The sequence below is a fragment of the Pelobates fuscus genome, chromosome 7 (genome assembly GCF_036172605.1).
Source record: "Pelobates fuscus isolate aPelFus1 chromosome 7, aPelFus1.pri, whole genome shotgun sequence".
Lineage (NCBI taxonomy): Eukaryota > Metazoa > Chordata > Amphibia > Anura > Pelobatidae > Pelobates > Pelobates fuscus.
The window spans coordinates 116,510,924-116,532,609 of NC_086323.1; the positions used below are offsets into that span (position 1 = coordinate 116,510,924).

The window sequence follows — 21,686 nt, forward strand, 5'->3', positions numbered from 1 at the left end:
ACGCTGGCATCTTCTCACTGTGAAATTTACAGTGGGAAGCTTTCGCCTCTAGCGGCTGTCAATGAGACAGCCACTAGAGGCTGGATTAACCCATATGTAAACATAGCAGTTTCTCTGAAACTGCTATGTTTTCAGCTACAGGGTTAACCCTAGATGGACCTGGCACCCAGACCACTTCATTAAGCTGAAGTGGTCTGGGTGCCTATAGTGATCCTTTAACTGGGCATTCAGCCACAATGAGAGTAAACTCTTCATAATCCATGCAAGTGATTCTATCACGTGTAGTATTGTATGTATGACTAATCAACCATCTCAGCTAAAATTGATTCTACATAAAAGACAAAGGGTAAGAGGTCAAATAAATCATGTATTAATTTCCACTGTGTCTTGTAGCCAAAGCTAAACTCTTTAAAGAGCAGTAAAGCTATCCATGCATACCTCGTCAACCCTGCATCCTTCATGGTTTAAAGGACCACTATAGTGCCAGGAAAACATACTCGTTTTCCCCCTCAGGTTCCCACTCCCGCCAGGCTCTAGGGGGAGGAATGGGTTAAATTTACCTCTTTCTCCAGCGCCGGGCGGGGGACTCTCCTCCTCCTCTCCTCTCCTCTCCATAGCGACATCATCGGCTGAATGCGCATGCGCGGCAGGAGCCGCGCACGCATTCAGCCAGTCCATGGGAAAGCATTCACAATGCTTTCCTATGGACGCTGGCGTCTACTCACTGTGAAAATCACAGTGAGAAGCGCGGAAGCGCCTCTAGCGGCTGTCAATGAGACAGCCACTAGAGGCTGGATTAACCCATTTATAAACATAGCAGTTTCTCTGAAACTGCTATGTTTATAGAAGAAACGGTTAATCCTAGCTGGACCTGGCACCCAGACCACTTCATTAAGCTGAAGTGGTCTGGGTGCCTATAGTGGTCCTTTAACCCTTTAAGGACCAAACTTTTGGAATAAAAGGGAATCATGACATGTCACACATGTCCTGTGTCCTTAAGGGGTTAAAGGAGTTAGTGTATAATGTGTTTGTATATACACAAACCCACGTGTTTGCTGGAATGGCACCCATTCCTTTTCATTTGCAAATTCATACAGATGGCAATCTGCTCTAGAAATCGTCCACACCTTCATCATTCAGAGACTAAATGCTACTATGTTGAATTCTGAAATTAATTACTTCAGTCTGGGAGATTTTGTTATTTTCATACCAGCCAAGACTGACATATTTTAACTAACTTAAATTGTTGTCTCAGGATATTGCATTCATTTTATGCCTTACCAAGCCACGAAAAATAAGTATAGTAGATATTAAGGGGCAAAGTATTTCCTCTTTGAACACTGGACTAGAACTTTCCATCTGTTGTTTTTCTCCCAGGAACAGCCAAGTCTGAATTTGAATTTAATTTTAAGACAAGAGAAGTGATTCATCAAATTCTGTTAAGGGGTTCAAGGTGCTTGTGTGTGCATGTCATTCACATCAATAAACTTATGTGAAACCAACCAAAATAAACAATAGGCTTATAATAGTACACTAAGAAAATCAAACCGTAAAATAACAATATGTCATGCAGATGGCAAAATGCGTTCCAGTTTTAAATGTAGATGTACATCCCTTTTCAGTCAAAGGGATAGTTTAACGTAACCCCATAAGTAAAGGACAGATGATCACTATATTGGTCTGCAACACATTGCTCACCCAAAGTGAGGCATTTAAAAATCTCCTGGACCTAGATGGTAATTGAATGGATTTAAGTGAAAGCTAATCAGAAGCCTAAATTGATATTGTGTATTTCCCAGTCTCCATCCCCTTTAACATACACTATCCTTAGGTGAAATCAGCTATTATTCTATAGGGATGGGCATGGGCAAAAAATTTGGTTCGGCACTTCGGTTCGGTACTTCCGAAATTTGGGACTTCAGGAATTCGGCACTTCGGGTTAGGGTTGGGTTAGGAGTAGGGTTAGGGTTAGGGGTACCCTACTCCTAACTCCACCCTAACCCTACTCCTAGCCCAACCCTACTCCTAACCCAATCCTAAGCCTACCCCTACTCCTAACCTAACCCTACCCTAACACTACACCTAACCCTACCCTAACACTATTCCTAACTCTACCCCAATCCTACCTGTTCTGCCCGTCGGCACTTCGACACTTCTGAAATTCGGCACTTCGGCAATTAGTTTCTGTTCAGCACTTTGGAAATTCGGCACTTCGGACATTCGGAGGCATCCGAATGTCCGAATTTCCATTCGGACCAAACCAAATTGCACATGTCTATTATTCTACAAAAGTAGGAGTGTCATTTTGATGGACATCAGATATATTACATGTAAATACATATAATCTTCTCGAATTAGTGTTAGGTGACTTAAAGACAAAAAAATATATAAATGCCGGATGTTATCCACAACAGCCGGTAGATTAAACCTTGATCCTTAAAAGACTACTCCAGCAACTATGACAACTTCAGTGATGAAAATATGATAGGTAGAATGGCATGGGTAAGTGTATACGGAAGAGAAGATAAGACTGAGGAAAACATGCCACAACAATTAAAGAACCCTGGTCCCGAGAACAGAGACAGGAGAGGTCAAAGTGACCCTTATCATAACGGCTGATTAGCCCAAGGAGAGGCAACCTCTGTTCCCAAGCAGAGATCAGCCAAACCCGATCACCGGCAGGACACAGTCCCAAACTTCACTTCTAGATCTATGGGTAGTCCCCTGATGCCACTGAGTGGCCTGTCGGGGGGTAGCAGTGCAGCCTGAGTTGTATCGAAGGAACCGTATGCGGTAGTGAGATGGAGGTGTGCAGGAACACTTTTGGGCGATCTGCAGCAATCTGTGATGTAGCTCAGCATCATTGGCCTCATCAGCCAACAGCCTTATTACCTAGGGAACCAATTTGCTGGGCAGGCTCTCTCTGCAGGGGTCCCCAGTGTCGATTGAATGAACCCCAGACCGGGGCTCAGTAGACATGTGAGACTTGGATAGTATTTCCCAGATTTGACTGCTGTGAGCATCAAGATCCCTGAGGGGGGTCAACATCTCCACGGAATGCAGATCAGGCTCAGCCGCCATCTTGTCGATTAGGTGAGTTCTCCAATCAGGATAAGCGGTAGTAGGGCTCCAGGGTAGGCCGGGATGACCTCCACCGGCCCAAAAGGGGGCGAACAGGGCCACCACCACACTGTTTGAAGGCACCAGTTTGTTGCAGATAGACAGGATAGCGGAGCGGACGGCCCACTCACCACCTGGGTAGTCCTGAGTAGGCCTTGGTCACAGAGATTAGTTTTCTCCCCTAAAGGGGCCTAAAGTCGGGTTACTGGCCAATCCCCAGAGCTAGCACTTCGTAGTGCTGTTGCCTGTCGTGTCTTAGCACTAGGTGCTGCTTTTTGGGACAGAAATGTCAGAAGGTTGCTAGTCTTCTGTGTGGCTTCTCCACATGGCGGTCCAGTCTCGCCCCCTATCTTCTGTATATTTTATGGTGATGCAGTTGAGTTTGAAAATGTGTTATTTCTTTTACACACACAATTCATAGTGTTCTACAGGGTAAAAGTGGTGTTGATTGTCCCCAGGCAACACGAAAGTTATGAATGTGTACGTGTCATAACTAGGGTTTTAAATTAGAAATGAGTATCTTGAAACTAGAAATTTCCAGCTCTTACCAGGTAAAGTCGTGTAACAGACAGGTGGCCATTGTTTTGGACTTAAGACCAGAACACCATTCCCTTTGGCAAAATACATAATGAACCGGTGCATAATAGAAACAAAGATAACTTGCATATATTCCATAATTTTACCATGCCCTAAGGCCATCTCCTTACTCATAGTCCATACTGAAGGACATCTCTCTGGAATGCAGAAAGCCTGGTTTTCTATTGGAACAGTTCAAACGTTTATGCAGGCAATAGGTGGTAACATCTCAAACAAGACTGTGAAAACCATTTCTTAGTTTTATGCATTATCTATGGTGTATTGGTTACATATTAGACCGAGATACACCGAGACACCAGAACCTGTGGCTTTCCAGATATGGATAAAGGGGCAACATTTTTTACCATTAGATTAGTATAAGTAATCCATGGATGCTCCATAAACTGACATTTTCATTATACGACAAGTGTCCATTTATAAAGCAAAAAGAAAGAATATGGGAACTCTGAGAACGGACGAAGTGAGAAGTTATTTAGCTTGTTGCTTGCTTATCCAATCTATATGAAATAGGAAGACATGTTTCTCTGACCCCCATATATAATGTCCTGTCTGTAAAAAGCAAATATTATTTTGGTTCACATGCAATTCGTGAACTCGGTTCTACTCCAACACACACAAACCCATTTCCTTTTGAACCCATAATTATACAGAAGGGTTAGAATACTTATGATAAGATATTTTTTTAAATAATAAAGTGAAAGGCATAATACAATTTAAAAAATAAAATGAAAAAATGTCCTTATGGCTGCACTTTAAAACTTTTAAAACCTGCACAATATCCTCCTAATGCTTTTTTATGGGAAAGAATTGAACTGGCTGAGATCATCAAGATTACCTTTTCAGCACAATCTGAGCGGGGCTGGTCACCTAAGCAGACACACTAGTACGATATTGTCAGGAATACATGTTTGTATTCCTGACACTATAGTGTAACTTTAAATTTTCATTTTTAGTAATATTTAAACAGATTGCAGTTTTAAAAATGTTTAAACATGGACTGTCAAAATGCCAGTTTATCTTTCTTACATGTTCCCTCCTATGTTCTCCAAAGAAAATGAAACTTCTTTGCCCACTTGGTATGTTTCCAGTATTTGCTTTAACAGTTTAAATCTTACCTTTTTTTTCCCCGCCGGGCCCCCGGCCGGGCCCCCCGGCGCGGGGAACTCTCCTCCTTTTTTTCGCCGTCATCGGCTGAATGCGCATGTGGCAAGAGCCGCGCGCGCATTCAGCCAGTCCATAGGAAAGCATTCTCAATGCTTTCCTATGGACGCTGGTGTCTTCTCACTGTGAAAATCACAGTGAGAAGCGCGGAAGCGCCTCTAGCGGCTGTCAAATAATAGCCATTATACCGTGGGTTTCACATAATCCAAGCCTCATGTTATGCCAGGTGACTCGTAAAATCCACATGATGATCCTGTCAGGCTTTTATTGGCTGAGAGTGTCAGCTGAGCACCAATGAATAAAACATTGTGCAAAGAAATATACTCAGAACTTCCACTCTTGTTCTGGGCTGACTAAAGAACTCTTGTTCTGGGCTGGCTAAATAAATTGCTGTAGGAAGAGTTACATCTCCAATAGCAACTTAAAATATCTGTGTGTGCGCAGTGTTTCATACTGAAAAGCTGCACAACAGGATTCTTGCACCATAACCACTTGAAAACACAGACGTGGTCATGATGCTTGGATTAACACATAAGTCCCTATATTTGCAATGAGTAAATGTTGTGCAAGCACTGTGAAATTTTTGAATGAGCAGAGAACGTAAAATAAGTGTTGAACTTTAAATTGGATTTGATAATGTACAAGCCAATACCTTAAGATGATTTTGCAATTACCAACTCTTGGTTTTACTTCCAACTCAGCTTACTGCATGAAGCTGAATATTATTTTTCAACCATTTAATTGTGATAAAAGCAGTTTAAAAACATTGGGCTTTTTAACTTTTGTAGAATTAATTGATCAATAATAAATGTTAAAAAGTAGAATCTGTAGGCAGAAAGAGGAAACAGGAACAAAGGAGGATGGTCAGGTCTGGAGCCAGTCAATACATTGGAATTCCAGTGAATGAATGAATGAATCTCTTAAACGTCCAGAATATCTACAACCCAAGAAATTTGCTGCAGTAGAACCACAAAAAATTATACTGTTGGGTCAGACCTTGGAAGTCATGGACGATATACTCCATAACTGTCACCTCCTGAACCTTAACAACCACTTGCAAGTTCCTCAGGTATAATTAAATAAGTGTAGTGACCATTTAAATCATTTTTATTTTTTTTTTAATTCTTTTTTTTTCTTGAGCATAGAATATCAGATAAGCTTGTAACGCCACAACAGCGGTGACAAGCAGTTCAACAGCAAACAATGTCATGGCAGATAAAACAGCACATTTTATATTTCTGAGAGGTTGCAGGCTAGGGATACTATATAATAACAGATGCAAATTAGGAACATTCAATCAAACTGTGTGTAGTGTATGGTTAATGGCCATTTAGCCGCAAGCAGTTACCGCCATATTTTCTAAGTTTCTCGAACATTTGATGGCGGCTGGGGTAAGTAGTGTGGCTGGTCTAGCCGATATTGCTTCAAAAGTTTGAGCAGCTAAAATAAAGGTTAGGTCTATTTTACATAGCATATTAGTGAATAACTCAGAGGGTTAATCTGTGTAACTTGCGTGAGGATGAGCGGGGTTATACCCGGATATGCTTAGTGAGTAATTTTAAGGTACACCAGGGTGCACCTGTGAAGCAAGGTTCGATACATGCATTAATAGTGTGGGCGTAGCATATTGACTTTATAATACCTATTCTCACTTGAGGGGGAACATGTTGAGAACCTTGTTGTAGTTGTGAGTTGGCTTTAAGAGTATGCATACAATACAGGCTAAGCTTATTAGTTATACGGTCATACTTGGCTTTAAAATAATAAAATGAAAGCAAACTAAACAAACGTGTAGAGTTCCTGTCATGGTCTGGTTGGAAAGAAGATGTTATTAACCTCAGGTGATTGTACTTTGCTGGTCTACCTTACGGACACAAAATGACAGTTGTAGGGTGGGTGCAGTTCATATGCAGTTCATATGCAAGTGTCTGTGACCAGTGTCTTTGGGTGTTTGCCTCTTAACTTCAGCCGATGCCCTTGGGTGGCTTGTCCTGTGTCCGGCCCAAGATGGCTTTGTTCTGGGGTCTGGTACCTCTCCAGCCCCAGGTCTGGGTTAGAGCCGGCATCTTTATTCCACTGACTCGGGTACTTCCTGTGTCCGAGTCTGTCCCTGTTGCAGGGTCGACGGATGGTGTAGGTGCTTTGCGCCTCTGTTTTCGGTCCGTCTTCCATCTTTGTGGGCGATGCAGGGCTTGCAAGCCCCTTGTGGCTCTCGGCCTGGGAGGGCAGCCATTTGGTTACTTACTTGGTGTCTCTTTTGATGCGCCCTGAGTAGGTACCTGCGCCTCCTGTCGTCCGCCATGTCTTTTTTCTTTCCTGAGCCCAGTCGCTATGAGCCGCTGGCACTTGAGCCAGAACTTGGAAAATGTCTGGTCGATCTTGATAAGTGTCTCGGTAACATAGTCGCGGGATTCACCCTGGTAGGCTCTCACCTCATGCGTGTCGCAGTGTTGGACGTCCGCCATTTTGGGATCGCGGAGACGGTCACCGCAGTGTTCTCGCTTGGTGGGTGTCCGTAAGCGTGCTTGGTCAGATCCGAGGGGACCAGGATGTCCCCCCCCCAGTCCAGCAGGGGGGGGGGGGATAGGGGTGTCGCTAGACTCAGTCCTGAAGCCCAGCGCGAGGAGACCGTCCGCTTCTCCCCCGCTCTGCTCCCAGCAGGCCGCGACATGACTCCCCAGTATCTTTCAGGCGGCATATTCACAGGTTGCTTGCCCGGGGTTCCCCTGCCCTCGGGAACACTTAAGTTGAGTCGTGGTGGTCGTGTAGTTGGGTTTAATCCCCTTGTGTCGTAGTTTAATGCAGGAGCTCTAGTTTGACGTCTGGCTCCTTGAAGGTCAGGCCCCGCCCCTTTAAAAAATGTTTTATTTTTTTTAAACTGAATATTTATTTTCCAATGAAAAACATTTACTACTCAAATGTTACTAGATCACATTTTTACTTTGCACACCTTTGCACAAGATTTATTAGGTATTGTTTATTCCAATTACAAATTAATGAATATTAATATGTAGAAAAATATATGAGACCTTTCAAGTCCATAACCGTTTTTACTTATAAAACTATGTTTGATGCTTTGCCTCTAACTAAAGAAGCACAGCCATCGATAACTTCGGGTAAAATCGACTTGGCTCCCAATACTGTCTTGGTTCAACAGTTCACAGAAGTTGTTAAAGTTTCCTTTGCAGTACTGTTCTCCTGGTCTCCACCTCTGGACCATTTCATTTCCATTAAAAGGCTTCGAGAATTGGTCCATAATCTTATGATTATGTTGATACAGACAGGTTTTTCTGGTTTCATCATGATCCAACTTTTTATTATGTTACAGATCAATAAAAGCACTTAAATTAGTTATGTGAATGCAGCCCAGCAACGTTTAAGTGAAAACATATATATTTAAATATTGATGCTGGAATAATATCTATCATTTTGAGATCACATATGAAATGTGAGCTCATTTTTTAAATAAGTGTATGATTATCAATATGTTTATAACACTGCCAGGTGTGTGAATACTGAAGATCTATTTTTAAGCCTTTTTTTTTTGTATGAGGGCAGCCAAGCAATATCCTTCTATATTGTTCAGATAGCCTGCTATGCTTGCATTTCATCCGAATGTGTGTGTGTGTGTATCAGAAGTTTTTTTGATGATAACAAGAGACTTTATGCACCATAACCACAGCAATTCATTGTAATGTCAAGTCTTTTGGGTTCTGCTTAGAGTGGAAAAAAGTTTTTGTTCCCCCCTTAAAAATTGAAAGCCATTTTGTAATAGATAAATCAATCATTTAAGACAATGGGTGACCATTTGTATCTAATGATCTGTGCTGCTCCTGTGAAATGTAGCTGTGAACAAAATGTCCATCTGTAATGAAATAATCATCCATCCTTCAACAGGTCTAGTTTACACAGGCAGTTGGAGACTGGACAAATCATTGAACTTAATCTCTAACTTCAGTATATCACATTGACATTTGAAGCAGGTTTGCGTGTTTTTATTGCCTAATTTATTTACTATTCCAGACGTTTGTACTCTATATACAATCAGAATTATGTGATTATTCTTTATCTCACTAAATATTATTCATTAAGATTTTTAATTTTAAAAAAGGACCAAAAAATAAATAAACAGAAAGTAAGATATAAACAAATGTCTCTGACAACATATAACATGTACATATATGCAACATGATATCAAACTATGGTAATCTGGGAATACAAAATGCTAGCCAACTGGCCAATTAACTAAGGCTTGGGAGTGGGAAAGCCTAGAGCAAGTGGAGAGGGAAGGGGGAGGGTTGAAGTCTTGCTGCCAATGGTTAACCAAGTGCTAGGGCTATCTGAGTAGAAATATTTAGTTCAGACTCCTGTAGTGATTATATAATGTTGGAAAACATTAAAACAAGCGAGGAATGAAGGTGCAAGACATGTTTTGAATTCGCATCAGAGTGCAAAAGGGGGGCACAATTCTGGGTGTAGAGATAGAGAAGGTTGGGGAAAAGAGGGGTTTGACCTGGTAAGCGCATGAGAGAAAAGGTAATGTGATTTTGTGTGTGGTCAGGGCAGGGCCGTTGTCAGAAATTTTACAGGGACATGCATCACTGAGAAACTGTGTCATTCAAAAGCTTTCGCTTTGAATGAGACAGTTGCCTCACTCTTCAGTTTTGAAAAAAAGCAGATCCATATTTTTTTTTTCTTTCATAATTACCTTCTTCTTTCTTATGCTTTCCACACCAACTCGATGGGGGACACTGATTTAACCAGTCAGTGCCTTATCCCTAGGAATGCTGGAAAAGTGCAATGGGCATGCCTGACAGATTTACACATGTACAGTTGGAAGATCTCTTCATCTTGCAACATTCTGACAGGGGGAGAAAAGAGGGAGTCGGATCCATGTGATCATGCAGAGCATGGGTTATGTCTCTCTCTCCTGCTGCTGTACAATGCAGCTCTGTTTCTGTCATTAGTGAACAGGTCTGAAACTGAGACCTATGGGTAAATGGTGGAAAGCTGAAGAAACTCCGCTACCTGAGAGGCCTGCCCAGAAATGCAATCTCAAGTTACAGAACATAGAATGTGACGGCAGATAAGAACCATTCGGCCCATCTAGCCTGCCCAGTTTTCTAAATACTTTCATTAGTCCCTGGCCTTATCTTATAGTTAGGATAGCCTTATGCCTATCCCACGCATGCTTAAACTCCTTTACTGTGTTAACCTCTACCACTTCAGCTGGAAGGCTATTCCATGCATCCACTACCCTCTCAGTAAAGTAATACTTCCTGATATTATTTTTAAACCTTTGTCCCTCTAATTTAAGACTATGTCCTCTTGTTGTGGTAGTTTTTCTTCTTTTAAATATAGTCTCCTCCTTTACTGTGTTGATTCCCTTTATGTATTTAAATGTTTCTATCATATCCCCCCTGTCTCGTCTTTCCTCCATGCTATACATGTTAAGATCCTTTAACCTTTCCTGGTAAGTTTTATCCTGCAATCCATGAACCAGTTTAGTAGCCCTTCTTTGAACTCTCTCTAAGGTATCAATATCCTTCTGAAGATAGGGTCTCCAGTACTGTGTACAGTACTCCAAGTGAGGTCTCACCAGTGTTCTGTACAATGGCATGAGCACTTCCCTCTTTCTACTGCTAATACCTCTCCCTATACAACCAAGCATTCTGCTAGCATTTCCAGCTGCTCTATTACATTGTCTGCCTACCTTTAAGTCATCAGAAATAATCACCCCTAAATCCCTTTCCTCAGATGTTGAGGTTAGGACTCTATCAAATATTCTGTACTCTGCCCTTGGGTTTTTACGTCCAAGATGCCGTACTCTGCCCTTGGGTTTGGTGTTTCTGCCAAAAAAACACCAAACATGTATTAGAAATGCAGTGACCCTACAAGAACATTTTAATAATTTTAGCCCTTATCAAAAATATATGGCCAATAACGCTCTTGACAAAATATAGTTGTGGTCCACATTATGATTGCACTTTTAGACTTCAATAGTCAACCCAGGTCCCTGAGCATCCTGACCGAGTTCACCATCTCCTTGAACAACAATGATGTGCTGGGAGTAAGTGCACACAGAAGGGCAGCTAAAAGTAGAAATTTCTGTCTGCATCGACTCTTCAACACCGCATCCTACTGTTCCCCTCTCCCCGGGGGGGGGGGGCGTTATCCCAGTCCCCACTGGACGTATTAGATGTCACTGAGAGATAAATGGCAGTACCTGCTTTCAGTGCATCTGTGACTTGATTCTCAGATGGCCACCACAAAAGGCTCTCTGAGATCAGCTATATTGGTCAGCCTGCAGAAGGACTCTGCTATAAAGGCATTCGATGACTTATGCTCTTACTTCTGGCTAATGCTGTTGCAAAGAAGTGCTATTATGACTGGATCACATCAGCAAGAGGAGTGGGGCTTTTGACTACAAAATACCTTGCACCGAGTAATCAATACTGGCCCCCGCAGCCACTTACCTAGGTGTCAAGCCTTATGGAGTAGAACTCCCCTTCGCAGCCCTAAACCCCAGGAGGGTTGTCCACCGACTATGGGTACGCCAAGTGGGCCTCTCCGGAGACCTTGATTTAGGGCTCACGGAATGGCCTGATCTGTGGGCATCAGTGGTGGGTTCATGCAGTGCCCTGGAACTAGTGGAACGAAATTGACTAGACTTGTTTGTGTGCTGGGACATTGCTATTATTCCAAATAGCTGTGCCTGAACTCGGAGTTGGCTGAAAGGCCTCTCTGGGCCGGTGCAAAGATTTTTAGCTACACAGGCAAAGTAGCATTTTGCTGCCCCTTTCCCCCCTGTAGAAAGGAGGATATGGGCTGTGGTGGGGGCACAGACAATAGCAGGGGAGGGCACAGGGGCTATAGAAGAGGTAGACAGAGGCTTTAGAAGGGGTGGACAGTGGCTATAGAAAGGGGAACATGGGCTTGAGAGGGGACATAGGGGCTATAGAAGTGGTGGGCAGGGGCTGTAGAGGAGGGTATGGGCTTTGTTATTTGTTTAATCCCAGATTTCTATTACCCTTCAATGAAGTGGTGACTTCAAATGTACAGTATACATAAAGTATTCTTACAACAAAAGGTCTCAGAGATTAAATCCCAGTAAATGTTGGGGAAAGAATTTATCAGCTATTTAAAACAAAAACAAAAAGTTAATACCTTAACTGAAATGTGTTTCATATAGAATAGCACACTGTGATAAAATTTGTGCATAAAAATAATGCTACTTATTCCCACCAGAAGCCAAGACTTTTTAGAGAAAACATAAATAGTTTAGTGAGTTGTAGGGGAGCTTACACACCTGCCATCACAGCTGTGTTATGATTGGTATCTTGGTGTGTTGTGCCTATCAAAACAGAAGCTAAGATTCAACTGGGTCCATGATCAGAAATGGCAAAGAATTGAATAAACTTTGCAGGGGTGTTAGAATGCACCCACACATGCCCAGACTATGCTGGAATGCAACTCAATAATTCTCTGCAACATTCTGTGTAAAAAATGAGTTTTTGTAGTTGCAGTGCCACATCATATGAAGAGTTTCAGTTTGACACCACAAACAATGTATGCTCCAATGATCTATATTTATAATTTGTAGTGTCGCAAATGCTGCAATGCAAGTTAAAAGTACACTACAGCGGGGGCGGGGCCTGACCGCCGGCGGGATCAGACGTGCTCTGTCTGAGCTCCCGCTTCAGGGCCTGAAGAATCGGAGCCAACTAGGAGCCAAAGGCAACCACAGGTCCATACTGGTGCCCACCGGGACCTCCAACCGATGGGGCACACGGAGATACCTCTCACACCCTGGACTGGCATCCAAAGTAACCCGACGAGGCCTGAAGCTCGCTGGAGCTTGAGCCGGGCAGGGACGGCCGCTCTCCCGGGTCTCCGGCCGGCGTCTCGTCTCCCCCCCCCCTCTGGACCGGGGGGGTTATCCCGGTCTCCATGGGCTGCGACAGATACGCTAGCCTGGGCCCAAACAACCGTTCTACCACAGAGGGCTTACAGGGAAGGGCCCCTCAAGATGGCCGCCGCACGTCAACCATGTGCGCGGCCAGCAAGCACGAACAAGCCGAACGCAGGAGAGACCACTTAACACTAACCGACCATCATGACAACCTACCCCAGGGCTTGGCCGGCTGACAACAACGTGCAGACCCAGGTACATACAACCAAAGCTCGGCGGAGAATGAATGGGGAGCAAGAAGTGTGAGACTTCACTGAACTAGCCTCATAACGCAGACTCACTGCTGCATTTGGAAAGAGGTACCTGGCACAACACCCTACTTAAGCCTACAAGCCCCACTACAGCCTCTCACCTTTGAAAAGCGATCACCTACTCACCTGCCTGCAAGCAAACCAGCGCCCGCGCAGCCGCCCAACACCCACACTCACTGGGCATGGTGCCAACGCAGACCCACTCACCAGCCTCATTGCGGCTCTACCACACGCTGGTCAGGAATAGACCGACCCCACGCTCCCAAACCCATGAACACTCTCCCTGGATACGGGATCAACATCGATCAGGCATAGGCTGTAACGGACTCTCACACGTATCAACTTCACAGTTTCATGCTTTTTCATATTTTTTTTTTTTTTTCTATGTTTTCTTCTCATTATAAGATATGTTATGCCATACTAACACCATTTGTCTTAGCTGCTTAATGCCTAATAACATCTTTTGTACCACACATGACAGCTACTGTTAGCAAACTACTATACACACAAATCCTGTCCTACCACTAGTATATCTCATAAATGCGTTGCATGTACCTGCAAACACTGAAACGGTATCCACTGAGTCACACACACTCTGACTTACCTGACATCACAACCTGACAACTTCTGGTATAAACAAGCCAATTCAGACAAAGATGCCGCACATAAGCCCTGACAAATACCTCCATCAGTGTTAACTTCATAGACCCCAGACCTGACAGCGACTAACCACACAAAACTCCACAAGCTCTGTGGGGGCGCCTGGGGTAGACCAAGATAGAGCGTAACTCACTAGACCAAACGACTCATCAGAGACCAAACACTCATATGACTATAGACAGCAAACGTCTAACTTTGTCATGCTAACTCCAGTACAGCAAATTGTAATTCTTAGCCAAGCTTGTCTTTATGCTCCTACAGCATTAACTGATTGTACTAGCGGTTCAAACAGCTGGAGCACCAAATGCATAATACTCTAATGTTGTATTAGAATATATAACCTACTCGTAAGTCTGACCTCACATGTTATGCCACTAAACGTCACCTAATAGCTTGCTATAATAACGTGATATGTACAAAACAAAAAAAAGTGCATTGTCTATCTACCCCCCACTGTAACTAATGTCTTGAAACCTGCATATGGAATGCCGTTGGGGTACCATATGTATGCCTGTAACCAATATACGCACTGCAAAAATAAAGAATTTAAAAAAAAAAAAAAAAAAAAAAAAAAGTACACTACAGCTTGGCATTCACTAGTTCTTAACTACTTCCATTCTGAAAATCTTGCCATGGTTTGCCAATGTTCCATTTATTATTCTATCCAATCCGAGGTAAAGATATCAGGAATGAGGTATATTGCTGAGCAATTGCATGGGAGTAAGGACAGAAGATGGACGTAAGTCTTCAGCAGAGCGTAAGGGCCTAGACAGGACATTAGTGAGGATCGATAGGTGGAAGCAGGATTATGTAGAGATTTGAAAGCAAGAACCAGAATTTTAAATTGAACCCTAAATCTTACAGGAAGCCAATGTAGGGACTGACAGAAGGGTGAGGAGTGGGAGGTGCAGGCGGACAGGAAGATGATTCTTGCCACCACATTCATTATGGACTGTAACGGCGCAAGTTGGGAGCACGTAAGACCACTGAGAAGCAGATTACAGTAGTCAAGGCGAGAAAGGACAGTGGAATGGGACCAGCACCTTAGTCGCATCTGGCGTTAAGTAGGGATGCGCGCAATGTTTTTGAGATGGAAGCGGCAGGATTTGGCGATAGACTGAACATGAGGCTTGAAGGAGAGGTCGTAGTCAAAGAGAACACCTAGGCAGAGAGCCTGCGTGGTGGAGCTGATGGTAGCACCGTTGACTTGGAGGGAGACAGACACAGGTGTAGCAACACTTGAGGAGGAAAGACCAGAATTTCAGTTTTGGTCAAGTTGAGTTTAAGGAAGTGGGCAGCCATCCAGTTATAAATAGCAGAGACGCAGTCAGAGACACTAGTCAAGTGGGACTGGGAGAGATCAGGAGAGGACAGATAGATTTGCGTGTCATCTGCATAGAAATCGTATTGGAAGCCAAAGGAGCTATTGAGTTTACCAAGGAAGGCAGTATAGATAGAGAACAGTAGGGGAACAAGGACTGAAGCTTGGGGGACACCAACAGAGAGGAGTTGGGGAGAAGAAGCAGAGCCAGAGAAAGAAACATGGAAAGAGCACTGGGAGAGGTAGGAAGAGCACCAGGAGACAGCAATATCTGGTAGTCCAATATTGCGGAGGATGAGAAGAAGCCATGATGATTAACAGTGTCAAAAGTCGCAGAAAGATCAAGGAGAATTAGGATAGTGACCACAAGATTTTGAAGCTAGTAGATCATTAGATACTTTTTACAGTGCCATTTCCACAGAGTGCTTAGCACGGAAAACAGACTGAAGCAGAGAGTTGGACGTGAGGAATCCTGTCACTCTCGCATACACAACTCTTTCAAGGATCTTGGATGCAAAAGGCAGTAGCGAGATAGGACGGTAGTTGTACGGGGAGTTAGGGTCAAGGGTGGGCTTCTTTAGCATTGGGGTTACAGTTGCATGTTTGAAGGGTGATGGAAATATGCCAGAGGAGAGAGAGAGATTGAGAATTTTAGTGAGAGGTAGAGAAAGAGAAGAAGACAGAGTACGGATGAGATGCGAGGGAATTGAATCTAGGGAACAGGTGGTGGGGCGGGAGGACTGGAGCAGAGCAGAAACCTCTTCCACTGTAGCTGGTGCGAATGAACATAGAATAGCAGAGAGAGTGAGGTTAGGGGATGTATTGTAAGGGGAAGAAGAAAGATTAGAGATCTCTTCCCTGATTGTAGAGATCTTGTCAGTGAAGTGAGTTGCAAAGTCTGAGGCGGTCAAGTTAGTAGATAGATAAGGAACAATAGGGCGAAGAAGAGAGTTAAATGTGTGAAATAGTCATTTTAGTTCGCGGGAGAGTATGGTTATGAGGGCATTGAAGGAAAGAGCCCAGCTGTATGAGCGCAGCATAAATATATAGTGGAGAAAGTCAGACCCACAGTGAGACTTTCTCCAACAGTGTTCAGCAGTTCTGGAGCATTTTTGGAGGTATCGAGGCAGCTTGGTGTGCCAAGGTTGTTGTTGGGGGCGCTTGCTGCAGTAAAATGTAGGTGTTGCCATGATGTCTAGTTGAGAGGAGAGGGTGGAATTGTAGAAGGAGGTTGCAGAGCTAGGACAGGTGAGGTTTGAGATAGGTAAAAGGAGAGTTTGGAGATTAGTGGAGAAATGCCTTAGGTCAAGACATTGGAGGTTTCTGTGAGATTGATGTTCAGACGATGATGTCAATTGGGTCTTGGGTATGCCGATGTCAAAAGTCAGCAGATGGTGGTCAGATAGAGGAAAATGAATATTGGAGAGATTAGAGGCGGTACAGAGATTGGTGAAGGCGAGATCAAGAGTGTTTACTGCTGTATGGGTTCTTAAATTGGACCATTGCATGAGGTTACAGAGAGCAGATGAGAGGCATCAGTACAGTTGGGGTTGTTGATTGTGATATTGAAATCCCCAAGTATAAGGGAAGGAGTGCTAGATGAGAGGAAGTGGGGAAGCCAGGAAGAAAAGTGCTCATTGAATAGCCTAGGATGACCGGGGGGGGGGGGGGTAGAGGAGGGAGATGATAGTCATTCTTAAAGGAATGGGTTTAAATAGGCAGACAGTGTGAACTTCAAAAGAAGAAAATGATAGGGCAGGGGCAGTTATGATTGGTTGAAAGGTACATCGAGGGAAGAGAAGGATGGCTACACCATCTTCTTTTACAGTTGAGTGTGGAAGTGTGAGAGAATTGTAGCCCATCAAAATATAAAGATGCAGGAGCAGCACTATCAGAGGGGGATAGCCAGGTCTCTGTAAGTGCAAGCAGGGTGAGTGAGTTTGAGAGGAAAAGGTTGTGTATGGCTGTTGATTTTAAATTACTGCAGACTGAGTGGGCGTTCCATAGTTCACACTGAATGTTGGTAAGTGAGGGTAAATGGCAGGGTATTGTGATGAGGTTTGTGGGGTTTCTGGTTTTCTTAGTGTGTGTAGAGAAGGTGAAGGGCCCTGGATTGGGAGAGACATCACCAGCCGCTAGAAGCAGAACGAGAGAAAGTGATAGGAGGTGTGAATGGGTTTTGTATGCATGGGGTCTAGGATGAGATCGATTGTGGGTAGGGGTGAGAGAGTAGAAAAATGAGTACAAGGCATGAGATGAGAGAAGGGGGGGGGGAGTATTGCAGAGAGGGGCATATGTAAAAGTGGTTGGGGGGATGAGTGAACTGGGTGTAAGGAGAGATTTTTATACTGAGTGAGAAAGAGGAAATTAATGAGAGGAACATGGATATTTTCAGTATGTCATTTCTCCAGTTTACCAGTACAAGGCCACTGGAGGTTTCACTGGCAAGTCCAAGTCAGCAAATGTCTATTGCATTATGGAGGCAATAATGTGCAGATAAATATCTTGGTTTGAAAAAGCAAGGAATGTCATGCTTTTATGTTAAAGGGCACTGTAGGCACCCACACCACTACATCTCATTAAGGTGGTCTGGGTGCATTGTTGAATGTCCCTTAACCCTACAGTGGTAATTATTGCAGTTTCTGAGAAACTGCAGTAATTATCTATGAAGGTTAACTCCTCCTCTAGTGGCTGTCTACCAGAATAATGGTATTCTGCATATCAGAATAAGGCTTTCCTATGTGGAGATCCTAATGCAAGCGCAGCCATTGCCTTGCATGCGCATTAGGTCTCCTCAGCCGGCAGATGTTGGCAGGGAAGGAGCATGGGCGGTGCTGCACCCAGGTAAGTGACTGAAGCAGTTATTAACACCTTCAGCGCCGCGGGAGTGGGCCTTGACAGAGGGGGAAGCTATAGTGCCAGGAAAACAAAACAAACTTTTGTTTTCCTGGCACTATAGTTTCCCTTTAACCACGTATCTTGCAGCTGACTTTTCAGTGATGGAAACTTACAAAAAAATAGACCCAAAAATATAGAAAAAAACTAAATAAATCTTAAAAAGCAAGGGTTTCCCAACAGTATAAATATCAAAGTTGTTATTTTGTGGCTAAAATACATCATTCATGAAAACTAAAAATAACCCATTAAAATAATTGCATGCAAACATCTAATTGTAAACATTCCTCATTGACCACAAAATTTACTCAATAACCAATTACCATTAGTATGTTGAGGGAAAGAATTATCTGACTTCAAAAATGTAACAATAGATTGAATCCTCCAGAGAAGATATATATACACCACTTGGAGTGGCACAATATGTTCTGTTTTGTCAAGACAATGCATCTCTTTTATCCGATTCAGATTTTTAAATTACTCATTAACTTACATGCACATTTGTTCCCAATACAAGTCTATATTTGGCCTAAACTTACACTCTATGACTTTAAACTTACATTGTGGTTTCTTATAGGATAATTCACTGAGTCCCAAGTTTTTCCTTTTTTTTTTTTTTAATTCTTTATTTTTGAAGTGCAATTGGTTACAAGATATTATCATACGCCACAACAGCGTGTTTGAGGATGCGTTAAGGTTTGACAGTGGCATGAAAGCTGGCACATTTTTATGGTTATATCGGTTTTAACTAAACAGTAACATCGGTCGCATATAGTAAGATTGTTCTCGTATATCATTGCTAGGGTAGGTTGTCTGAAGTACCGAGTATCTAGGGTAGTCAGCCTTATAAGTCGGTATCACCACCCTGGCTTGGCAGTGATGTGTGTAGGTGTGTTCTGAGTAGGGTGTGGTACCTGCGAGAGTTAGGTCGGTCCGTGCCCGTATGTGCTCTTCGTGTGGCTATGAGGGTGATGGGCCCCTTGTCTGTCAGTACGTGTCAGTCCTGCGTGCGCAGGGTGTGTTCCCCCTGTGTTGTCTGTGTATGGGCTGTGTGCTTGGGAGTGACCCCTAACGGGTAGGTAGTGGTACCTGGTTAGAGTGTTGTGTCTTCCCTGTGGGCAGGAGCTTTCGAGGGTACTCTATGGGGGTGTGTCATCCAACAGTTTGACCGATAACATATCTGTCAAAAGTGAGAATTCAAATTACAATGAAAATAAAAGGTCAGTCAAGATCAACAAAGTACTATGAAAAATAAACAGGATGTACTAGACTGCATCAATTGGAGAGGAATGGGAGAAACCAGAGTTCGAGTGGCGTGACAGAGAACAGTAACGTTTAGCGACTGTATGTGAGAGGCAGGGTAGCGTTTTTTTTACAGGCGGCTAATGTGCCGATTCTTATGTCTCCTCTGTGAGCCACTGCGGACTGCAAGTGCGGAGCAGCAAGTCCGGTTATCCCCGAGATGTCCAAAGGTCCTGTGGAGAGGCCATGATCCTGCTGGTGTGTTCTGGAGCCAGAGGTGTTTGGACTGGTTTCCTTATGGACCCCTGGGGTTCCGGGTTGCTGTTAACCCGCGGTCGCAGCGCGGTAAGGGAGATTGTAAGTCTCTGGCAATCAGAGTGTGGTCGCAGCTTCAGCTGCCGGTTTGTTCCCCCGCGGCTCAAAAGGCGTTATCTTTGCTGGGTCCTAGCGTTGGGTCAAAGAGGAAGAGGACCCAGGGCGCCCCGGAGGAGCAAGGGAGTCCGCAGACAAGCTGAGGGTTGTGAGCAGAGACTCTGCTACCTGGAGGTCTGTAACTGTATAGGTTGTGGTATTTTTCTGTACCTGCAGCGCCCTCGGCGTGTGCCATTGGTAAGTTATGCCGCTTTGCCGTAGAAGTGCTGTAAAGGGTTGGAGGGATCGCCGCCATTGAAGGGTGTCCCCGGATAGATCCGTGTAAAAAGTGAGGGCCGCGTTCTCGAAGGTGAACGGTGTTTTCCCTTTGAGGCTTGTGAGTACTGCTGCCTTGTCTGCGCCCGTGCGGAACTTCACTATCATATCCCGGGTTGCAGTCACCGGAGCTTTCTGTGGCTTGGGAACTCGAAAGACCGCATCAATTGAGGCGAGTTTTGCTTGTTTCGGTGTCAGGTTTACTCCGATCAATCTGCGCACCAGATGCGGGAGTTCCTCTGTCGGGACTTCATCAGAGATTCCCCTTATTTTTACATTGTTGCAGCGCCTGAGATCTTCCAGGGCCGTGAATCGTAGGTTGGTGGCCTCTTGTTGCTGTTTAAGGGCCTGTACCTCCGTCCGGAGTTCCAGTAAGGCCTGGGCCTGTTTGTCGGATGAGGCCTCAAGTGTTCCGATACGGTTCACCATGCCAGTTTAGGTCAGTTCTTAGTTGGGCCGTGTCGGCTTGCAGTACCTTCTGCAGCTCCCCCAGCATAGTGCGCAGCGTCTCCGTGGTTACGGGGTCGAGTGGCCCTTTTTTTGAGGTAGGCTGTGTTAACGGGGCGAACATGCCGCCCGGGTATTCCTCCAGGCCCATGTCGTCTGTGGAGTCTGTGTAGTCAGCGAAGTCCGCGGCCATTTTGGGCCCATGCGCCCTCTGCGCCTGTCGGAACAAATCTCTGATATCTGGTCCAGTTTTTGGTTTATCTGGCTTCTGCTTCTTGGTCTTTCTCCCCATATCTTCCGTGAAGCAGTGGGGTGTCTTTGCTGCGCTTTTTATAGGCGTTATAACGGGTGTTTTGATCGATTTGCATTGGGAGCTCATCTGTGTGCATCTATCTCGGTCGCTTGCTTGGCTCCGCCCAATCCCAAGTTTTTCCTTTTATCCATATTTAGATACAAATTAATCCTGGGAGAGTTGGGCTCAGCTCAAGCACAACTGTAGAGCACATGACAGATAAGAGTGCTTGGCAAACATAGCATTTAAACAGCTTGACCCATGAAGGACCAATGACACACTCTTTGTAGCAAGAAATCAGTTCCTGGCCTTCAGCTGGTGTTCTACAAATCCGATCATTATTTGCCGACCCATTCACTCAAGTAATTTGGGGAGTTGGAGTATTTTAAATCTTGACTGCCACACGTAATGTCTTACACCATTTTCAGAACCCTGTGTATTAAGGGGTATTAGCAGGCCTTTAAGTACTATGGCTAGTACACAGACCTAACAGTCTCAGAGCAAGGATTGTAATAGGCTTCATTCAGTGCAGTGTGGACTTGACAAGCTAAATGTTCTACATTCATGAAAAAAGATAGGACTGGTGGGTGGCAGAATAGCAACAAACTACCTCCCAGAGAGACCTTATATCCTTGTATATAGAAGGCTGTTCTGCAATTGCCCTATAGGGGAAAAATGCATGCAGGTAGCCAAAAAACTAAAAACTCTTTAATAATCCCTCTTGGGGGAGAAAAAATAAAAAAATAAACATACAAATATATATATTAAAATTAGGACCTAATGGGGTAGAGTCACGACTAATCCAAAACATGTACTTGAAACAAGTAACTATAGATATATATGTGGCTCAGAGTGTGCCAATAGTTGCAACAAGTTACTTGTACAAGAAAAAAGGAGATACAATATATGTAGCTAAATTGCAAGTTTTGGATCAAGTGGTTCCTATATATGCCATAAATTGTATCCAGTGCACGGAGCACATGTTAGGCAGAACCAGAAAAAAGTGTAAAAATACCAAGTAGAGATTGCTATACCTACATT

The 21,686-nt window shown here is 43.9% G+C and overlaps 1 protein-coding gene across 4 annotated transcripts in view; it reads left to right on the forward strand.

The window, feature by feature from the left end:
- CENPP (centromere protein P) overlaps positions 1 to 21,686 on the forward strand; it is a 348,698-nt gene that overhangs the window by 300,855 nt on the left and 26,157 nt on the right. The window lies entirely within an intron of this gene.